The sequence below is a fragment of the Zosterops lateralis genome (genome assembly GCF_965231275.1).
Source record: "Zosterops lateralis genome assembly, chromosome: 5".
Classification (NCBI taxonomy): Eukaryota; Metazoa; Chordata; class Aves; order Passeriformes; family Zosteropidae; genus Zosterops; species Zosterops lateralis.
In genome coordinates, this window is record NC_139766.1 from 49303740 (window position 1) to 49325102 (window position 21363).

At 41.7% G+C, this 21363-nt stretch overlaps 1 long non-coding RNA gene across 7 annotated transcripts in view; it reads right to left on the reverse strand.

Annotated features, from left to right (window-relative positions):
- LOC310909678 overlaps positions 1–21363 on the reverse strand; it is a 59139-nt gene that overhangs the window by 21119 nt on the left and 16657 nt on the right. For 2 of the 7 annotated variants that reach the window (XR_014590136.1, XR_014590137.1), the window contains exon 2: positions 14514–14731. This is a non-coding gene — a long non-coding RNA (uncharacterized lncRNA). Of the gene's footprint in view, positions 1–1478; positions 1641–6779; positions 7586–8251; positions 8407–14513; positions 14732–21363 lie in introns of those variants that run through there. The other 5 variants (XR_014590138.1, XR_014590142.1, XR_014590139.1 and 2 more) reach the window with 5 other exon arrangements.

Sequence of the window (21363 nt, forward strand, 5' to 3'; positions counted from 1 at the left end):
GTAACTAGAGGCTTATGGCTGGTTATATCCTTAGTTTTTCCTTAGTCTCTGTTGAGTTTTGGAATCTTTTATTAGCTCCTTGCTGCAAAGTGGGGCTGAGCTGCTCTCTGCATTCCAGCCACATAGCTTGGATAGATCCTTCTCTAACACTGCAGCCACTGCAGAGAAAGCTGAGCAGGAAAACACCTGGACATTGTTTCTGTCACGGTGAGAGCCTCACCACCGGCTGACTGCCCATTTCTAATCAAGCAGTAGATATGACAACATAGCCCCAGCCCAGTTCTCATTCCACTCAGAAAACACCTCAAAATGTGGATTATTGATACACTGATCTCAAGAGATGCAGGAATAATTATGTAAACTTCACATCAGCTGTACATGGTATTGACTTTGTAGCAAAGCAAAAGCAGAAAGGAGGTAGTTGTTTTGTGGGATTCTTTCCTCTCATATCACTAGCTAATATTCCAGGCTGGCCTGGTAGTCCTAACTGAGGATAGTGCTTTGTTTTGAGAGGCTATGAAATTCTGCCTTTGGGGATCACAGTCTAGAAAGAAGAGTAGATAGAAGAAAGTGAAGGACAGAGAAGAAATTCTTAGCAATTAACTCTTGTAAACACGTGTACCTGAAAAAGCTGTGCTCACACAGTCAAGGAACTGACAAACCAGGTGAGATATGGGCACAAGGAAAAAGAGTTCAATTTTTAATATCAAATACCCGAAGCAGTAAATGAATAGCTTACCAGCAACTCAGTCTGGAGTTTGCATTGCTTTTTAGATAATTTTGAACTGTGGATGTATTAATGGAAATTGTGATCTGTTTTAGGGCGATTTACAAGCAGGCAAAAAGACTAAATTCAACAAATTGATTATTCAGTGCAAATAGTCCAACCAGAACTAGTTCTTCAAGATAAGGTTTTGAGCATTTCTCATTTCTGTCTCAAATAAATATGCTAGTGTGCTATTGCATTGTTTATCACCAGAAAGTTTGACTTCATAAATATTGAATCATAAAACTGAGATGGCATAAAATCCTATGCATGTGCAAAAAAAAGAGTAATGTATCACCTGGACCCCCTCCTTTACTGCTCTTTCAGGGTGCCACACTTTTCCTTGGAAAGGGGACAAGACTAGGTGAGCTCATCATAATGGAAACTATATGCCATTCCACTTGGACTTCTCGCCAATGAGGTGAATGGTGACATTCATAGTGTGTCCCTTTCTTTAATACTATGATAAAATTATTTTTTCAAATTCTGATTACTTTGAGACAACTAGGGGGGTTGGATTTTTGCCCTACATACACACTGAACCCTGCTATACCTCTGTTGGCCCCCAAGTGGTGATAGATTAACCAAATGCTTATTCTGGGTTCATTGTCTCACAAGTCTGTATGGATAGATGGGTTTTGCAGAAGTGGTTCCATGTGTGGTGTGACTTACCTTGTCTGTGGTGACTCGCACCACATTGAACCCACTGGGTTTTTCTGCTCAGCAGGCAGTTTTACCTTGAAGCTTTAAGGAGTAAGATCATTTATTGGAGAGCAGCTGAGTAGTATTTGCTTGAGGCAAAAGCCTGGTTTGAGGAAATGTAGTTTGTTTGGTCCAAAGTTTGAAGAATTATTCTTGCCAGTAATGCCCTTCCCTGCAGTAGAGAGAAATGAGCATTTAGAGCCTGAAGGGGAGAAAAGATGCAGCCACTGAAGCCATGTATTTGTGTGTCTAAGAGAGTCACAGATTCAGCTTCCAAGTTCAGGAATCAAAACATGGATGGTATGTCCATGACACATCCATTTTTTTTCATATAATGTCAAAACTTCAAACCCCTTCAGAAAATTTCAGCTTGATGGCAACATACTGTCTGACTTCTGTTGAACTGGATTTTAGTCAAGGAACATTATGTTTAGATATAACACCGACAATAATTGTCTTGGCTGGTTTAGTAATTACATATAAATGCATTCTCTCATGCTCCTATAATATTTGCATGTCTCTGTTTATACTGCTGGCTGTGTTTGAAGAGACCTTAGGGCTGCAGTATTGTGGGGAGGAATAGACTAGCCAGTTCTTACTCAAAGGTCAAGCTTAAGTCATGCAGGACTATGATTTTCACTAACTTTTATCCCACTTGCTGTTCCCTTTCGGCAGCCTGTGCCCAGAACCAAGTCTGCTGATGTTCTGTGGGCCTGCTCTCAGCCCCAGAATCAGTTTTGGAAAGAGTTCACATCCCTACAGAATCGTCACTTGGTGTTGGTTTGGGTTTTTTTTCCCTAGGCTCTCCAAATATACTAAAGTGTCATTAAGACAAATGGCAAACATTTTTTCTTTTCTCACATCTGTCAAAACTTCAAAATCTACTTTCATGACATTTCACATAGCATTTTTTTATGTACACTCAAAGGACATGGAATTCTAATGAGCCTTGCTTCCATCATTTTCATCTGCCACATTCTGCTGTCCCAGTATAATAAATTAACAAAAGCCAGGGAGGGGGGGAGGTTTATGTAACAAGTGATATAAACACTTGTGGAGTGGAAGGAGAAGGAAAGTGAATTAGGCTCGTACCCACATAGGTTTTGAAGACACTTTTTGAAGGAAGTAACTTTACATTCCTGCTAGGAGAGCATGGTCCTGAGCCTCCGAGCAGAGTGTTTCCTCAACCTACCACTGAGGAGCCTGAGTTGCTCAACAGTAAAGAAACTATGTAGGACTGAGGAGTAGCTTTGCATTTCCAGTGTCAGGAGTCAAAACGGGACTTTATTTTTGGTCATTAATTTAAGAAGTAATTTGTTGTTTCTGCAGTTACAGATGTGGCTTGTTAACTGATGTGCTTGCTTTCACTGTTCATAAATGTGTTAATGGGAGATTGAGGATACTGCTTTTTCACATCAAAACACAAAAGGAAAAATATATCAAAATTAGCTGAAGTGCCTCCTTTATGTAAGTAAAAAAAAGTGAACAGTCATTTATTTGAATTCAAGGGTACTAAGTCAGTAGTGCTGGCAGCATAGGTTCTTCCCTGTTAACCACAACAATGCTGCAAATAGTAGTCACGCCCTCCTCCATCCTCTGGACTGGGGAAGGACACCTTCAGGAGGACTGGCTGAGCTGCAATAGCTTGGATAACAGCAATGTAGTTTATGAGATTCTGAGCAAATTCCTATTAGTTTGTTAAAAGCCATTCAGGAGCAAAAGACTGACTTTCCAATATGAGGCTCTCTAGCAGCATTCTGAAAGCACTCGGGAATCATGTGGGACTTCTGTTGCCAGGAATTTTATCTTGATAACAGGATACCAGCAGCTATAGTTGTTGTAGAATGATCATGTTTCCATCTTCAGGATACTAACTAGTCCATTTGGATATAGACTGCACTGTTAATTTTGCAGAAAACATAGAACTCAGGGTTGGTACTACCCAAATTAACAGAAATAAACTGATAGTCTTTGTGTTCAGGATAGAACACACAATCACTGAAATGCCCACAGAATGGCCTTTAAGTGATGGTCAATTGTATAATGTTTCTGCTTTAGACAAGAAGTATTATCAGAAAAAATCAGAAATACCAGTACTGTCCATGCTACCAAACCAGCCAATAAAGAAGACTACATCTTGTTAGGTCCTTGTAAATAAACTTGTTTCAGTTTTAACCTGCTCTGTCAGGACCTGTACACACACACACACACATACACACACACTTCTATACACTCATTTGTTATGGTCCTAATGCATCATGTCCACCTGAGCAGTGCAATGTGCTGGGTGGCAACGTGGCACTTACCCTTTGTACTCCTTCACAGTAGGGCAGGAAACCATCACCTCCAGGTGATTCCAGCCTTGTGGGACTGCTGGTGCCTCACAGTCCCTGCCTGAACCACCACAGCCATTGTACATGGCCTCACAGGTCTGCTTTATATGAGACCTGCAGCCTTCTTCCTGCCTGAGATGTGATACATAGACCAAATTACCTTTCACTGCCTACCCTGAAGTCAAAGTTCAGCTTTCTCCTGCAGCATCAGCCAGCGGGAAGCCTGGATAATAGTTTGACATGGTAGGTGTCAGCACAGAGAAATGTGCTTCTGCCTCACTACAGAGCCTTATACAGGTTTTCTAATATATTTTTCAGAAAGTTTCCAGATGAAGCAGATATGGCAAAAACTGATGAAAATTTGATTTCACTTGCAGCAGGGGAACAGGAAGATGGGTTAATGTGTTTCAGAGAAGAAGATCGTCCAGGAGGAATGTTGATGGGTAGTCACCTGCCCTACTTTTACCTTTCATGTTGGATGCTATCTTTTACTAGATTGCCAAAATCTTCATTCACAAAAATAGGAGCTTCAGAGCACTCAGACTTCAGCAAATCAGTGTGTATTTGGGGAGCCTAAATCTGAACTAAGAGAGTAATTTTGTGCTTTTCATACCACTGGCAAAATGTAAATTTCCTTGGTGCAACGTTCACTCATTATCGCTGAATCAAAGAGCAGTCTCAGTTCCTGCTGGCATCCTATTTAACAGAAAAATAAAAGTCTCTTCTGTTGCAGACATACATTGCTGTGTGAATGGATTATGCTGCCTCAATCTTCATGTCTCACGTTTGTGTTGATTAGCTGCCCTATTTTAGGACTGTTTGCATTATGCAATAGGGTTAGTAAAATCATTAGTGTGCAAATAAAAGTAGGTCTTTACCTTAAGAATTAAACACATTAAACACGTGATTAAAATGACAGAGGTTTATAGGAATGGGGAAAACTGCATGAACTAGGTGAGACACCAGAGTCTGAGGTAGATGAGCTACACTGGTGATAAATGACAGGGTGAAGCACACAAATGAAAATAATCAGAACTCCTGTATCAAGTGACACTGATATATTCTGAATGTCACATTGCACTGCACAGTGCTATGCTCAGTCCAAAAAGACTCTTCAATTATAGTTGCTCAAGCCTTAAAACCACGAAACTCAAAGTGTAGAGGTGGGCACCATTTAAGCTACATAAATCTTGTAACCGAAGATGCAAATAGGAAGTTTAGCTCCTAGATAATTTGCAAGACTTACTTCTGATATTTAATTATCTATGTATCTATGTAAGGCTCACAGTTTATTAAAACCATTATCCTTTTAAAATACTACTTTCTGGTTTTTCTTGCCTTTCCAATGCTTATAATATTAAATTGCTTTTGGTTGCTTTTTTGCACATGAGCCAGTTACCTGTTCTCCCCGTGTTGCTGTCAAGGGTGGCAACGTGTTCTGGAAATCTCCTGCTAATTACCAGCTCTTCCCAAGGATCTGCAAATGAGGGCAACACCTGCTAACTGAGGTCTGAGTTCAGCAGTCCCAGTGGAGCAGGAGCACCTCACATGGGGCCAAGGAGGCAGGAATGAGGGCACCTTGGAGGTTTTGCCACAGGGGTCGTGATGGCGGCGGATCAGCTGTCCGTTGTAATTTGGCTGGCAAAAATGACTTTGGCAGCTTCGTCCTCTCCTTCCCATTGCCTGTCAGAAAGGGGACCCATCCCCTCAGGCATCACTAGAGAAATCCTTTATTTGGATATGGATAAACAAGGGAAATGCTCAAGCCAAAACTCAGTTCCTGAATTAAATGAGGGAACTTTGCCCATGGAGGTTTGAGTGTCCTGGAGAGTGCAACCTGGGCCTTTTGCTGGCTTTGTAAACTGCTGGCCTAGCCACTTAAGCTAAAAATAAATCTTTCCTTGAGAGCTTTTCTCCCACACCTTTCTTTTCAGGAGCTGGCACTGAATAAAGCAGTTTAAGGAGAAAACAAACCAAAATGGGGCAGAGTTTCAAGCGGAAAAACTGAAAAGCCCTCTTGAGCTGTGGCCACACACAGCCAAATGCTCTCAGCTGTCCTGGGATCCTGCCCCTGCCAAATGCGCTGCCCGCTTTGCTGTGGATGTTTTCTTTATTTTAGACAATACAGACGCATTCATTAATAGACCCCTGAAGAATGATTTTTAGATCTGATATCACTTCAGCCGCCAGCTTTCTTTCACACCCTCCTACACTTTTTCTATGCCAGGCATTCCCAAAGGAAATGGGTTCGTTGGTGTAGGACTGGAGAGGCTTTGCTGTGCTGCCAAAAGTGCTTTGGTATTTCGCAGACAGAATCTCCAGGATCATCTGTCTGGGCTGCTCTCCCGGGATGCCTCCTTGGTCGTTCTGCAATTCCCTGTTTTTTCACCATTTTTCAAAATGCAACTCACCTCGGTGCAGCCCAGTTCTAAAAATTCATTGCCATTTTGAAGAATAACCAAATTACTGTCTTCTTTAGCAGAACTCATAATCTGCTTAGGAAAGTTCAAGTGATGAGTACGTTGGTTCAGAGGCATTGTGGCTTTACAAAACATGTTTTGCAGTTATAAAGAAATTAATAGCTGTCACAAGTGATGATCTGGCCAACAAAAAGGTCCAATTTCCTGAAATAAACTATTAGCAACAAAAATCTGTGACTGGCTCAATTTTATGATTTCCCTCAATATTTACTGAGGGAAAAGCATGACTTAAAAATGAAAATAATTTTGTGCTAAATGAAACTAAACTAAATTGTTTTCTTGGCAGATTGATGTGAACAGATTAAAAAAATGTAATGGCAAAAACTGAAGTGGCAAGTTAGTATTAGGATTTAGTAATTTTTCCTAAACAAAAATACAATATTGAAAAGTGTGTGAAATGTGAGGAAAGAAATGCCTTTTTAGTATTATGGTACCCTACCACATTCCCCAGAAACAGAGGATGAGGTTGTCAAAGGCCTTTAGGTTTACATTCTCAAGAACAGTTTAATGTGTTTGCTAATTTAGTATTAATGAACGAGAATGTGGCATTTCAAATGTATTATGTCACTGAGAGGTAGATGTTTTGAAAATTGTATTGTAGCTGTTCAAAAGCGGATGGCTGTCCCCCCTGCACAAGGTAGAGTAACTGAACCGCTTGCTTCTGTATTCCTTTACAGTGACACCCACTTCTTTGTGGCTTCTGACTTTTAGATGAGGCAATTCTTGCATGGAGAGGGAAAAAACAAAACTCTTCCTTGAAGATCTGCTTTGGTAAAGCATAGGCTTTACATGTCACCAGTGACAGGTGTTAAAAACTCAGGAGAATCATTTCAGATTATCAGCATCCCAGGATTCATCCACATCTCTGGCTCTGTGATCAATGCATAGTATCTTTAAAAATTATTTTTATTTAAATTTAGCTACAAACCTTCTCTGCATACACACTTGGAGTATTGCACAGCAGAGTAACACAAGAAATGGCTTCTCACCTGGACAACCAACAATTCCTTTTAGTTGAGAAACCTGCAGCCATGCATAAGCTTATGCTCTCTCCATCTCTCTCACTTCCTCTTTTTAAAATTTAAATATCTTTCTTCTCTTATGGTGCCAAAAGAAAAATTCAGTCAGAGCTGAGTCTCCTCACAAAATACAAGAGGTTTGCTGGAGTCTCCTGCTGTGCAGGGAAGAAGCATCAGCTGATTGATCCGCCATGTCATTTTATCTTCTCCCAAGATTTCACAGCCTTAAATGTCCTTTGTCTGTAAAGATCCTAAAGCAGGGGTAAATATGATTGAGGTTTTACACTGGAAGAGAAAAAAAATTGTAAGCTTTAAGAGAAAGCTGTGTGCATGTGAAAGAAGCATTAGCTGGATTCATAGGTGTCATTTTTGGATTTGAGAACATACTAGCAATTTTGGAGACCTGGGGGTGAGAGGCTTCACATGTTGTCCCCCTTCTTTCTGATGAGTCTCAATTTACCACGTTTATGTCCTTTTTATTTGGAAAATGCTTGCTGCTGTGTATGTTGCACATGCCACGCTGCATCCTTGCAGCCACGTTTCTTTGTGCTCGGCGTGTGCAGATGGATGGCTTTTTCCATCATACATCATGGCTGTGACAGCAGACTGATGATCTACAACTCCAAGCGCTGTAGCGCTGATGATGTGGCTATGGCTATAGTAATAATCTGGGCCCACTCCTGGGACAGCAATGCTGCACAGTTTTTTTTTAAAGGTGAAGCAAAAGGCTTAAATCCCTGCTTGTTTCCTATCTGTCTCCCTCCCCAGAGCTGTTTCAAGACCCAGATCATTAGAAAAAAAATAAAATTAATCTGTCTTCTCAGGAAATATCATCACTGGCATGAGAGAACTCGCTGATTTAGATGTTGGAGAGGATATCACTAAAGCAAGCTTTGTAAATACAGATTTGTGCAGAAATGCAAAGGAAACCCTGACTTTTGGATCTCTTACCATGGCAGGTAAATATTGTCATATTGGAAGCAGAACAAACTGTTCTTTTGTGTAGCTGCAGTTTTTGATCAACTCTTGCAGTTTTTCCATAGGCTCATACCTCTAGTGTTCATTAAAACTCCAGCTCCTGGAAGCCAGCAAATTTCACATCTTCCCTAAGTAAATAAACATTACTTTCTTCAAAAGGAAAACTAAATTCTTCAAATTGGGACATCAGTTACTCACAGAGGTTCAGAAATAAAAAGGTCAGAGAAAGAAAGCACATCATATTATTACAATATTTCCTGGGTTTTAAACGATTCTGCTGATTTAGGTTTGAATCATGATGCTTGATCCCTTGGGGTAGGGATAAAACAGAATTTAGTTCTTCACCTGGCACTGGCTCTCTGTCTCATTATGGGCTGGCACCTGGTGGTGCCAAACTGGAAGCCAAACTCCTCTCTTCTCCATCTCCCAAGTGGATGAACCTGTTTTTAGCAGGCTGGGTGGCCCCAGCTCTAGGACTACCTGTGTGCACACAGACCCCTATCCCCACTGCTCTCCCTGCCAGCCAGGCTACATGTGCCTGTGGAAAACTCCACCTTCATCCAAAGTCCAGAGAAGTGAAAAAAGACACATATTAACTTCAGCAAGGTTCAATTCAAGCCTAAGCCTCATCCATCACATGGAAGTTGAGAGTACAGCCTGTGCACACTGATATAAACAGTGCAATATGGTTTTTTAAAAGTTATTATTATTATTTTATTTCTTATTATTTCTGCTTTATAAAGCATAGATTTCAGATAACACTGAAAGGTTTTAAAAAGTGAATTCAAAATTGATCTCTGAATTCGTAAAGTAATTTCATCTTTTCCCTGGGATATGAAACAAAAACTGCATTGGTGGATATATCTGCTAGTGTTAATCAAGTGACAACTGTTTGCAGAGGAGCTTATGCACATGTGGCACCGAAAAGGAAAAATCATCACAGGTGATATGACCTACCCAAGCTCTGGGTGAGGGAGGGAGGAACTCCTTGCATGTCCTGTATGCAAGTTCCTTCCTTTGGGAAGTTCCTGTCCAATAGTGTAGCAGGAGTATAGAAAAGGTAAAAGATGGAGTTTATTTGCCAATTAAGCAAATTTCGTCTTGTGATAACTTACTTCAATAACAGGGAGAGTTCACTGAACATCACTCCATTGGTTGCCTGTGGTCGAGATGAAACCTGCTGTGTTGTGTATCAGCTTCAGAGGAGTCAGGTATTTTCTGATCTATCTGGTTTACAGTCCCAAGGCTACTTCCCTGTTGCCCACAGCTGGTGCAGGTCAAGCCTTGTCTAAAATGTCCATGCACACCCTCAGAGAGTAATTTGGGATGCATAGCAGCCATATTGATCCCATGTGTCATCTGAGGACTGGACAGAAAGACCAGAAACTGCTTGAGTCTGGCAGCAGTCCCAAAGGGCATTTCACAGCCAGGCATGATGGGGACCAGCTGCAAGACTGTCCCTTTCCACCCCTGGTGAGAAAATGCAGTTGGGAACCAAGGACAGAGTGCTTGGCAATACCCATCAAGACTGACCCTGCTGCAGCAAAAACTCTGCCCTGTCACTGAGATACTCATACTTGAACAGTTTCTTGCCCTCCTATGTAGTCTGGTCTTTCTGGGGTGCTTTGTTGTACCCATTATCCTTTCAGGAGAGAGGAGATCCCCAGTGGGTTATCCTAGCCTAGACTACCAGAGGGTTTCTTGGGTGGTTTCCCCACTGCCTCTGGGGGCCTGGTCACTCCTGGTATCTCTACAGTGCTGGCCACTGTCTGTGCTTCTTTGGCAGATTGCTCCATTTGCTGTTTTATTGTGGTGAGTTTTCCCTAATATTTGATCTAATTTTTGCCTACTGAACTTAAAATACATTCCTTGCCATTCTGTCCTCTCTGACTAATGAGAATTCGTCCCAGTCTTCTTTATAATGTTCTTTAACATGATTCTGGACAGTTATGTGTCCCCTCAGCCCTTTTTTCTGCATCCTGAACATGCCTTTCTCTCACAGGTCTTATTTTCCAAATCCCTTATCACCTCTGTTACTTTCCTGTGAGCTCTTTTGGATTATTCTTTAAAAATAAAATGATCCCCACAGCAAAGGCAGTGCTCTATTGCTGTGTGCCATTGCCTGTGTTGCTGAAGGTGAGCATCTCAAGTAGCATTACCATTTCACCTGGTTTTCCCACAGCTCTGCTATTAACCATTTTATTGCTGGGGAAGTTTCTCCAGCTAGCAACTTGTCCCACATGCAGATTCATGTAGGGTTTGACTGGCTGGGTGTTCAGCCAGGAGTCATATTTATGAGTTCCTGCAAAGCAGATACTGCTTTGCAGGCAGAGCCCAATTCCTGCCTTCAGGCTTACGAGAGCATTGGGGAAAGTATTGCAATCTAGGAAAAATGCTGCCTCAAAGAGGCTCAAGGCAGCAGGTGGCTCCAGGAGTTGGTGGCCCTGCTCCTGCAGGGAGGATGTTGACCACGTTGGATGCCAGCCCAGGCAAACCTGGCAGCTGTGCCAGTGTCTCCCTGGCATGTCTCCAGAGTGGCAGGACTGCAAGGCGTGACAAAACTTTCTGCCCGTGGCTGCTGGCAGGGAAGTTGGCTCCAAAAAAGCACCGCCTGCAAGGCAAGTTCCCAGGCTTCACAAAGCACAGCCACACATCCACGGGCGCGGTGTTCAGCAAAGCCCATCTCGGGTGCCTGGATGGATGTTGTGTCTGTCAAAGAGCAATGCTGCCGGCACCTCTCTCAGGGGCTCACCGGTGACCTGAGATATCACAGCAAAACAACTCACCCCAGAATTTTCTATTCCCATGCTAAAGTGGTGCATTTTATTATTCCCTGTGCAGAACACTGACTTTGTTGACTCTCAGCATATTTCTTCAATTTATCTCCTAAACACCGTCATTATACTTTAATCCTGTCCTCCTTGATATTTGCATATCCTCCTTGGTTTGAAGGATACCTAAATAGGAGCTTGCTCTTAAAAACACAGACAGATTTGCATGTCTGACTATGCCAAGAGCTGCTAATGAAAATACCAATGAGCATGGGGGAATAAACTTGCCACCTGTGGAGTCTTGTTTGGCATCCTCATTCAGCCTAATAAAGAATCATTCATGTTTAATTGCTACATTTGATTGTTTAATTACAGTTATTTTACATGCCATCTTGTAGTTTTGTCTTGGCTTTAGACACTATCTGCCACCTTGCTCTTTTTAAATAGGGAATTATACTATAATAGAAAATAATTTTGGTCAAATAATTAGAACTAGGTCTTTAAATTTTAATCAAGAGGTTTTAGAAAAAATGCTCATAAAATTCTTTCTGGTTGATGTTGCTGTATGGATTCAAATACAGACTTTTTTTCTGTGCAACAGGAATTATATGAACAACTCTCTCAAATGCTCTAGCATGGCCACAATATGAGTAGCCTCATTTTCTCACTGAAGTTTTATCAAATTATATTTACTTTGTTTAAATGCCAATTCATTTTAACCACTGCAAGATGTTTTTGTACAGGCTTAACTTGGCATAAAATTAGTTTATTGCAGGTTCACTTAGCTGGACAATGTTCTGACTCCAAATCAATACAAATCTGTCTGAAACTTCAATAGGATGTTCTGCTTGCAAACCTGGCACCTGTATAACTAAATGAACGAAAAGAAAACCAGGAAAGGTCTTCTGCTTCTTCAGCTGTGCCTTTTTGATGCTCTCATCCTGTAATTAAACAGGAGGAACTTCCCAGTGCAGAACCCCAGGGCAAACCCTTGCGTTGGTAGCTGGTGGGTTTCTCTCTGCAAGAGAGACTCCCTGACCTTTGTTGCCAGAGTTGATGACTTTTTTGGGTTAATGATGGATTTGTCCTGGGAAAACCTTCTTCATGCACTCCTCATTGGCAGTCAGGCTCCAAACCACCTACCCCTGCCTTTCTCTAACTTTTGAATAAGCTGAGCTCCATTTTAACTAATGTGCTTAAGGACTTTTCAGGAGCAGTCAAACACCTCTAGTTTATTTTTTTGTTGTTGTTGTTTCTGTAAACTGTACTGTGTTCCCCACAGGGCAGATATCACCAAATGGAGCAGAGTGCCCAGCTCCTCTCTTTGCTATACAAGCAGGGCAAGGTGTCACCACCCTGCCCTGAGGTCCTCAGGTTTTCTTTCTGATCTTGTGCCTTGGCATATGTAGGCTCCCTGCTCCCAGACCGCCATCCATCTTGCTGGTACATGCACAGTTGTCCTTTTTGGTCTTTTTATGCCAGATTGCTTGACATTTAGTCAGTCACCCCTCCCACTGCTCTCTGAAAAATTTCTATAGAAGCAGCTGAAGAGATGCCCAGGCCATTTGAAGGTCTGTGCTTTCTATTATCTTTGCCTTGACCTTATACTCTTTCCAAATCTTTATTCCAACAGCTGACATCCTCAGACACTTTCTGGACCCTCTTCTCTTGGACAGCAGCATTCCTCTTGTGTGCCACAGAACATAACTGCTCAGTGCTCCTCCCCTCCCACATTCAAAAATAAAAGACTGGATGACTACAAGTACCACACATTGTGTCTTGCTCACCAGATGGCAATTTTATCAATGCTTCAGCTCCCCTCTTGGACAAGTAAAGACAAGTGGCTCTTTGTATGCCCAAGCAGCAGCAATGGCAAAGGCTGCACCGATCCCTCTTGGATTGGGCTACAATTAAACATGGCAGCTTGGGGAAAGCTGCTCATCACGGTACTCTGCCCTCTGATGCTCATGTTTCTTAATTTTAGGCACCAGAGCAATTTTTACCTGGGCCATTTCTATGTGACCAATATGGGTACAAGAGGAGGAAGGTCTCCCTTTTACCTGCTTTTATTCCTGCTTTTCTGTTGCCCGAATCTGTCTTTGTGCTGGTTGCCCAGGTGCTATGCCCATCAAGAGGAGAGGCAACTTTCTCAGACTAGTTTTTAAATGTATTGTTTAACAGAAGAAAACTTTAGAATGACAGCATTGGTATTCAGAAGTTAGCAAAAAAAAAAAAAAACCAAAAACTGAAAAGTCATCTATCAAAACATATGAAGAATAAATTAATTCAGGGCACTGCACTGTATGAGGGTTCTCCACAAGAAAGAAAGAAAGAAAGAAAAGAAAAAAAGAATGTAAGGGAGCCAAAGAACTGCAGGATGGTTTAATGATAGTTGTTTACCTCCTTGGAGGTCCCAAGGGATTTCCCTTTGGATGCATCTTGAGTTTGTTCCCCAGAAATTCTTCCCCTGCTTTGTTCTACCACTGTCTTGCCTTTCCCCTTCTCACATCATACAGTTAAGAAATGATGAGCCACCTGAGTGGTTTTTTTCAGGATAATTTCAGCTACTTCTTTCTCAGTTAAGATTTTTGAAAAGATCAGGCTCATGTACTCAAATCAGTTTGAAGTGCTTTGCAAGGATGTGGCACAGGAATACTAAATTGTTATTCAACATTTGACCAGACATGAAAATAATCCACATTTATAACTAGTTTCTTAAAATGGCCAGTGTAATTGCTGAAATACAGATTAAGAAGGTAGGAAACAACTACTATTTCTGCAGACAAGGAGCATCTTACTGAGACAAAGCTACAGTGAAACAGGCAATTTTCAGTTCTTTTCAGAAAGCTTTCTACATCCTTTCTTGCCTTCGCACACACAGAAAGCCAATTTTCCATGTCCCTACTACAGGCAAAATGGGGCAAGATTTTAAAGATACAGCTCCATTCCATTTGACTGCAGCAGACTAAAAGAAAAATGAAGTTCAGCACTTAACTGATCCCTCTGCAATATTTCAGAGTAAATTAAAAATCAAAATGTCAAGAGGTTCAATATGTCAGTGGGCCTTTTGACAGAGCAGCCACTTTGAAGCCTAAATGGGAAATGTGCTCTTTTAAAAACTAAAACCAAATGTGTGCAGCTGCTGCTCTGTTTCAGAATTTGGGCCCTTCATCTTTGTATTTCTTTTGCACTAAAATTAGCAAAATATTCTGTCTGCTGTTTTACTTATTCTCACAGCAGAAAGTCTCCATTTCAGAACTGCTGTTTATTAGGACGGCTATTCTTTATTATCTGCATTAAGGTAAAACCTAGCAATCTCACAGTCTGCCTTCTTTCACTGAACATTACTATATTTACTGCCCACAATGTGTTTATCTTTGCCTGGCCATCAGCAAATCATTTTTTGTTTTGCCATCTCAGTTTGTATTTGTAGAACAGGAAAGATAATAAATGATAATACTTACTTTCCTCACAAAGATGTGGTGAAGATTAATTAGTTCATGTTCCAACAGATTGGCAATAGTGATCTGCAGGTTTGCAAAACCTGAAGTGATTGCTATCGCTGCTGTTCTTGACAAAGAAGCACAGTCAAGGACAGGAGCTGGTGCCACTGCAATCATTTACAGGATGGATGATAAATGTGGCCTTGAAGAAAACTCCTCAAAAACATCTGCATCTGCACCTAAAACAGGAAGGAAATGCATATGAGGACACGCAGAAGTTGGGTTTGCAGTGTGACACTTGCAGGATAGCAACGTGGCAGCCCTATCCCTTTGCATCACAACAAAAGCAGTGTTACCATCTAGTTGTAAGGTCTCCTTGGAGCCTGCAAGTGCAGTTAGCTAAAACAAGCAAGGGTGTTTGGGTGTCACAAAGACAGTTGCCACCCTGCAGGGCTCCCAGCCCCATCAACTGAGGCCACAGACATGGGGCTCTGCCCAGCATTAGGCTGGTGCTCTGCCCTAAGGCTTTGGTGAAGCTCAGAACTTGCTCAGAAAAATGCTGAGAGCAAACAGCTGGCTAAGAAGATGCTTCCTCCTGCCAAAGTCTGCTCCTCACCTGGCCACATGCCCTTGGCTCTCAGGCAGGCAGTGTGGGCTGACATGAACCTCACCATGGAACCCACCTCAAGCAAGGTGCTCCATCACCACTTTGACCAAGGCACTCCATGCTGGGTCTCCATTACCCAGCAGGAACCCCCTGCTCCTCACAGCAAACACTTCAGTCTACTGGAAAAGGCATGTGGATAAGCAATCTAAATTGCATATTCAGTAACCTCCTGGCGTGCACTACACTTCTCCCTCCTGAACTTTGCATTGGAGACAGTGATGGACTCCACTTCTCCCACTCACGTACATGTTCCCTGCCGGTCTCTGTGTACACGTGCTCTGCTCTGGTAAATTGACACCTTGTTGCTCAGCCTGCTGTGTTAGTGAGATCCTTGCAGGCTATCCAGTCAGCAGGTTGGGCTATTTTCATAGTGATGAATCTGCTGTGGATTGCATTTTTCCCCACAGCTGCCCAATTTGTTCTCTAGGTGCTTTGGAGCCCGGCTGGCTTTCAGTCTGAGCTTGCTACAGATAGAACTGTCTCTGTACGAAGTGGCTCAAGGCTGTGCCAACCTTGTCCTACACCTTTCCCTGTTTGCTACAGTTTTCCATATGCTCCAGCTGACACTTTTTGCTTTCCTCAGCCGTTCCTCACCACCCTGATAGTTGCCTCTGCCCTCCTGGGCCACTGAACTACCTGTGGCAAGGAGATGTGGCCAAAATGCTATGAGATGATGCAGAAAATCTGGAACTCCCCTTGGTCAAAGTGTGGGCTGTGGTTGCTGATGGCAGTGAACCAGCAGCTAGTAAAGGCCACATTTAGGCACTGCAGGCTTCTGACATAGCAGATGGGATTTCTGTGGCTGAAGCTTCATTCCTCCTGCAGCCAAAGTGGCATAAGCCATCATTGGAGATGGCTGTGGAAGATGCTGGTCCTTGCATAACTGGTGACTGCTTTTGCCAAGTCATCTGGTGACACCTGGGTAAGTTTTGGAGGGTAATTTTTCTGATTTGTCTGAAACCAAAGCATTCTGTCAAGGAGAGGTGAATTTATCAGGACACATGTGAGATCTGGGATAATGATACCATAGTTACCAATGCTGACCAACAGGTCTCCAGAGCAGATGGTTAGCCCATCCTTGAATTACTGGGTATTACAGGGCTCCTCAAATCCCAAGACTTTACTCTGTGCTTCTTACAGCCCTTACTGCATTGCTATGTCAGCAGTGCACTTGCTGCTCTGTTAGCCCTGTACAGACTACAGCCATCTGAAAAAAAAAATGCAGCCAACACTGACTGGTTAGCAACTCCTTCCAGATTGTAACAAAAGCAGTACTGATAAAACTTTATGTTCTGTAAATACATAACTCCTAGCAAAGTTTTTTTCAACAACAGAGATTCAGTTACTATGATGGACTTGAGGTCAAAGTCTACAGGTTAGATTGTGCAAAGCCAAAAATTCAAGGTGTGGGATTTCACCTCCATTTAGTTGTGTGGGCTGAAAGGAAGGATGTGTTTTGGGCAATTTGCATTGCAAAGTATATGCAGGTGGCAGTGCAATATGATGGGAGATGTTATTACTGAGATTAGAATTTACACTTATAGTCCAAATTGAGATTGTATTTTTCTGAGAAATGATGGTACCTTGAAAAAAAAATGCTAAATATCTGCTAATTTAATATAGACTGCGTCCAGTAAATATCCTTTTGGTTTCCTATTTCCAACCAAGATTAATTTTCTGATCAAAGAAAATTTGATCAGAACTGCATAGACAGCGCAATAGCAGTGATATTACATGGCTTGAGGATATGTGTTGTACCTTTGAATCTCTACAGGAAAAGCAGCCAGGAGGGGATGATGATGGCTTGTGGTAGAAGCTCTGCAAGAAATAATAACTTCTTTTTGGTTTTGGAAAGGAGTTATTTTTATGTATTTCTTTCCTGCTGTCAATCGGAGAAATCCTCTCCTCACTTTGAAAGCACAGACAGTTTTATGCCTGTAAAACTCTTGGGATGCCTTGGTTGAACCATGTGCTAGTTACAATTATTACTATTTTGGTTTCTTTTATAAAGTCCAGTAGAGGTGAACAGTACCACACCATCATTTTGGTGTTATAAACTATGTTAGCAAGATTAATCTCCATTCTCCCACGTTTCTGCCAAGAGATAGTCTCCTTCTCCTTCCCCTCCCATTTCCACCTCTTCCTGATAGATCAGTTTTTGCCATCACAGATAGCATCCCACCCACACAAGTTCTGAATGGTTTCTGGTTAGCCTTTACTTGTCAGTTTGCAATATTGCCTTCCTTGCTCTTCTACTAGTATACATTAAATATTCCCTGCTCCACAATGGAGCAGGGAATGGTTAACTCCATGGTTTGCTACTAATATATGGGTCTGAATGGAGACATCTTACTCCGAGTATTCCCAGCACCATCTGCTGCCTTTCTTTATTTCCATTCTAGAAAGGGCTTTGCTGATATCTGAGAAACAGGGGAGGAATCTGGATATGGTTGACACGAATCCCAGAAAACATTTATCTGTTTGTCTTATGCACTAATTAGCGCAGACTTGGTCAAAAGTGTTCTGAACTTTTTTTATTTATTTTACTCATTTCTATAGCATCTATCACCATGACAGCAATGTGCTTCAATGGCAGGAAATTAAAACACATAATGCAGGCAGCTAATCAAATGCAGAAGTAAACAGAAGAATTTTGCACAGTCCTCAGTGTCGCTACGGTCCTGCTTTGACAGACAGTTTCTCTTTCTGCAGGGAAAAAAGATGTTTTGTTTGTTTCAAATTTCCTTTTCCCTTGCAAGCGTGAACGTGAAATTATCTTCCTCTGCTGGAATGTCTTATTTATTTTCCTGCTAGTGGCTGCTAAAGCAGTTGATGTTTAATTATTTGGGGGTTTTCATTCATGGCTTGGACCATTCAGCACGGGGATTATGGGAGGACTGGTGCAGACTGACCTGTGCTATTGAGGTGCAGACTGGTCTTAGTAGCTCAGTGCCCCCATGGCCAGACTCTGTCCCCCCATAGCTGCCCAGGCTCCACCAGATCTCCCTTCCATGCCGTGTCAACAGTGTCTTGATCCACTTTGTCCTCTGGGGCTGTGCTGGAGTTAGGAGGTCTCTGCACATGGACAAAGGGCTGAATGCCATTCCCACACACCAGGCTGCCTGTTCAGCCAGGCAGCAGAGCTGGTAAGAGGTTTCAGCAGCCAGGAAAGCCTGCTGAGCAGTAAAGAGAGACTAAACCTGCCCAGGTAAAGGGGGATGCCAAGCCGGCAAGGCTGTGCTTTATTGCTTTGCCTTTGGGGCAGCAGGGACCAGCAGGGAAGGACTGGGAGCTTGTTTTGCTGAAAAGGAGTCATTGAGCTAGTGAGCTCTTAAGATCAAATCATTCACTTAGTGAAGAAAGACTGAGAGACTGAACCAGGACAAAAACAAGAGGGTTGTGCAATGGGACCCAGTTGAATGGATGGACAGCGCACCTTGTGGGGTGAGGACAGGTGTGAGGGAAAGCCCCATAGGAAAACAATTCCATGTAAATCTTCCAACTCTTGGAAAAATGGGGGATTTTTTCAGGATCCAAACTAGATCTCTCGTCTGAACTTCATGAAGCTTTTTTATTTTAACAGTGTTTGAGAACATGAGTATTACTGCAGTTCACAGCATTTCATGATTTTTCTCTACTTTTCCCTTTTCAGGCTGCAGATAATTCATGACTCTGCATGTTGCAACTCTCTGCCATGGGCACCATTCACATGCAAACCTAAATCCCTCCAATCCAAGCTTGTGGCAGTAATGAGTCTGGAATCATCCATTCAGTTGGTCAATGGCAACATGCGAGTAGCAGAATTAGGGATAAAAACTCTGCTCATCTGACGCTCTTCATTCTGGTGGTGTGATACTCACCTCTCTCTTCAGCACATGAGGTTTTCCTGGTGTGAAGTGGTCAGCCTGTAGCTAGGGCATACGTTTATAACTGTATCTACATGCTGGGATGAGAAGCACAGTCATGTGTTGGGAGCAGTGTTTTGGGCTTCAGGTTTTTGATAATCACTATATTTAACATTATTGTTTAAACAGGAATCTTTTTGAGAAAAATATGAAAAAGAATGTATTTCAAATAACTGTAACATGGCTTATTTGTAGTAACAAATAAAATTATTTTGGGCTGGTTTTAACTTTGACAGGAACCCTTTGAACTGTTCATATAAGGTATTGCGTGTGTCAATCACAGCCTTGGCTGCTGGTGGAGACTTCGATTTGCACTCTGATAACTTCTCTTTTACACTTTCATCAAATCATCATCTATACTGAAGTTTTCAGATGATTTCTTTTGGGTGTAACAATTTTATCAAACCCAATATTTGTATTATTCCCTTTGCACATAAATTAGTTTTTATTGTATTCTTTTGAGTCAAAATTTTAAACAGCTACCACACCTATGAAGGAGCATCCTAATGGGAAGCTTTCCTAATAAGCTCTCTTCAGTGTTAAAAATGGAAATGCATTTTTTTCTTAACCAATAAAATGTCTGCTGCATGATTTGCATGAATCATGCAAAGCTTCAGTTCTTCCCTGAACCCAGTTTTTTTGTTTTGCTCCTGCAAGCTAAGTCTGGATTTCATGGAGCCATTCAGAAACTCATCTCTTAAATCCAAATACTAGCTTTAGCAGTCTAACTTATCTCAAAATAATTACATTGCTTCTACCTCAGGTTGTAAACTTGGGTGTGTTGTTAAACAGCTGTTGGGTTTCATTGTCCAAATTAACAGAACAATGCAATGTGCACAGCAATCAGGTCTTCTCCCCGGTGTGAGATGCTCCACAAATCTAAGAGACTCATTATTTGCCCATCCATTCAGATATATGTAGGAGAAAATAATTTACCATATGAAGGAATACATTAGTCTCCTTTTTAGTTCTCCATCCAGCTTTTTTGAGTTATTTACTTGATACTAATTACTGGAAAACTCTCACTATTTTGTGGAGCTGTTGTACCCAAGTAGCATTATTTCCTGCTGTAAAGAGCACAGCAAGGTTAAATACCAAATGCCACTTGATGTGATTTTTGTAGAGATTTTGGGCATATGGAGTCATGAAAGTGCCTGAGGCTGTCATCAGCTCCTCTTGGCATCCACAATCAGGAGGAGTGAGCTGATTGTCTTTCCTTTTCATAAACCTGTGTTTAAGTAGGAACTCTCCAAACTATTATATGGGATAATGTCTTGGTGAAACTTTCATTTTGTGTACATAGCCAGACAGCCTCTCCGTGCCTTGAAAACTGATTTTTTATCACAGCACTTCTCTTTTGTCTCTGTTTTATATTTCAGGTATCAGTTTAGAGGCTGCTATTTTAGTTTTCTTCCTTTCTTTGCACGCTTGCTTTAAAGTGATTTATGGATATTTAGTATTAGATGTTTTAAATGGCTAAAATAGAGTACATTGATGTCAATTCAACAGAAACAGATTTGAGACTGCAGCAACCATGGCAGCTTCCATGCTAACATTGGAAGATATCATAGTTTCTGAAGTAGCCAATGTTAGCACCTGAATAGTACCCACTATCGGTCAGGTTCAGACTAAAGTCTGTTTCAATTTTTTTCCTAATTCTCTTGGCTGCAGATACTTACTGTTTTCTGTTCTTGGAAACAAATCAAAGTTTTTCTTCCAGTCATCCGAGGAGAATAGCTGTATGAACCTTACAGTAGACCTGTATGAACATAATCACACAGCACTATTTAAAAATTAAAGCAATCCCCAAAAGCTTTTTGCTTCATAGGGAATGGGTGGAGCTCACAAGTACCTACTAAGGGTAATGGGCTCTAAATTTCATCTCTATTCTTTGATCCACAGAGGCAATTCCTCTCAACCTGATCCCAAACTCTGCAGCAAACTGTTGTATTTAAAAGCCCTTGGGAAAGTATTTCATGAAATGGAGATTAGAAAGCAAGAACTGAAAACTGGAAAGTGCTTCGTGGTGTCTCTTTAACAGCTTAGGATTGATTCATTTTAGCATTTGTGTCTGGGTTGTATTCACTGCTGCCTCATAGATCAATGGCACGCCGAAGTCCCAGCTCTTGTTGATGCAGCATATGGGAACGGGATCCATTATCTTTAGTTCCCAGGACTATAAAACGTCTAATAAACTCAGCAGCAAGAGTGCCAGATTTGTGCAGCACTGCCAGCTGCTCTAGCCTTGTTGTCTATTAAGCTATGTTTTTCGTTTCATTATTGATGGAGAATGCTGATT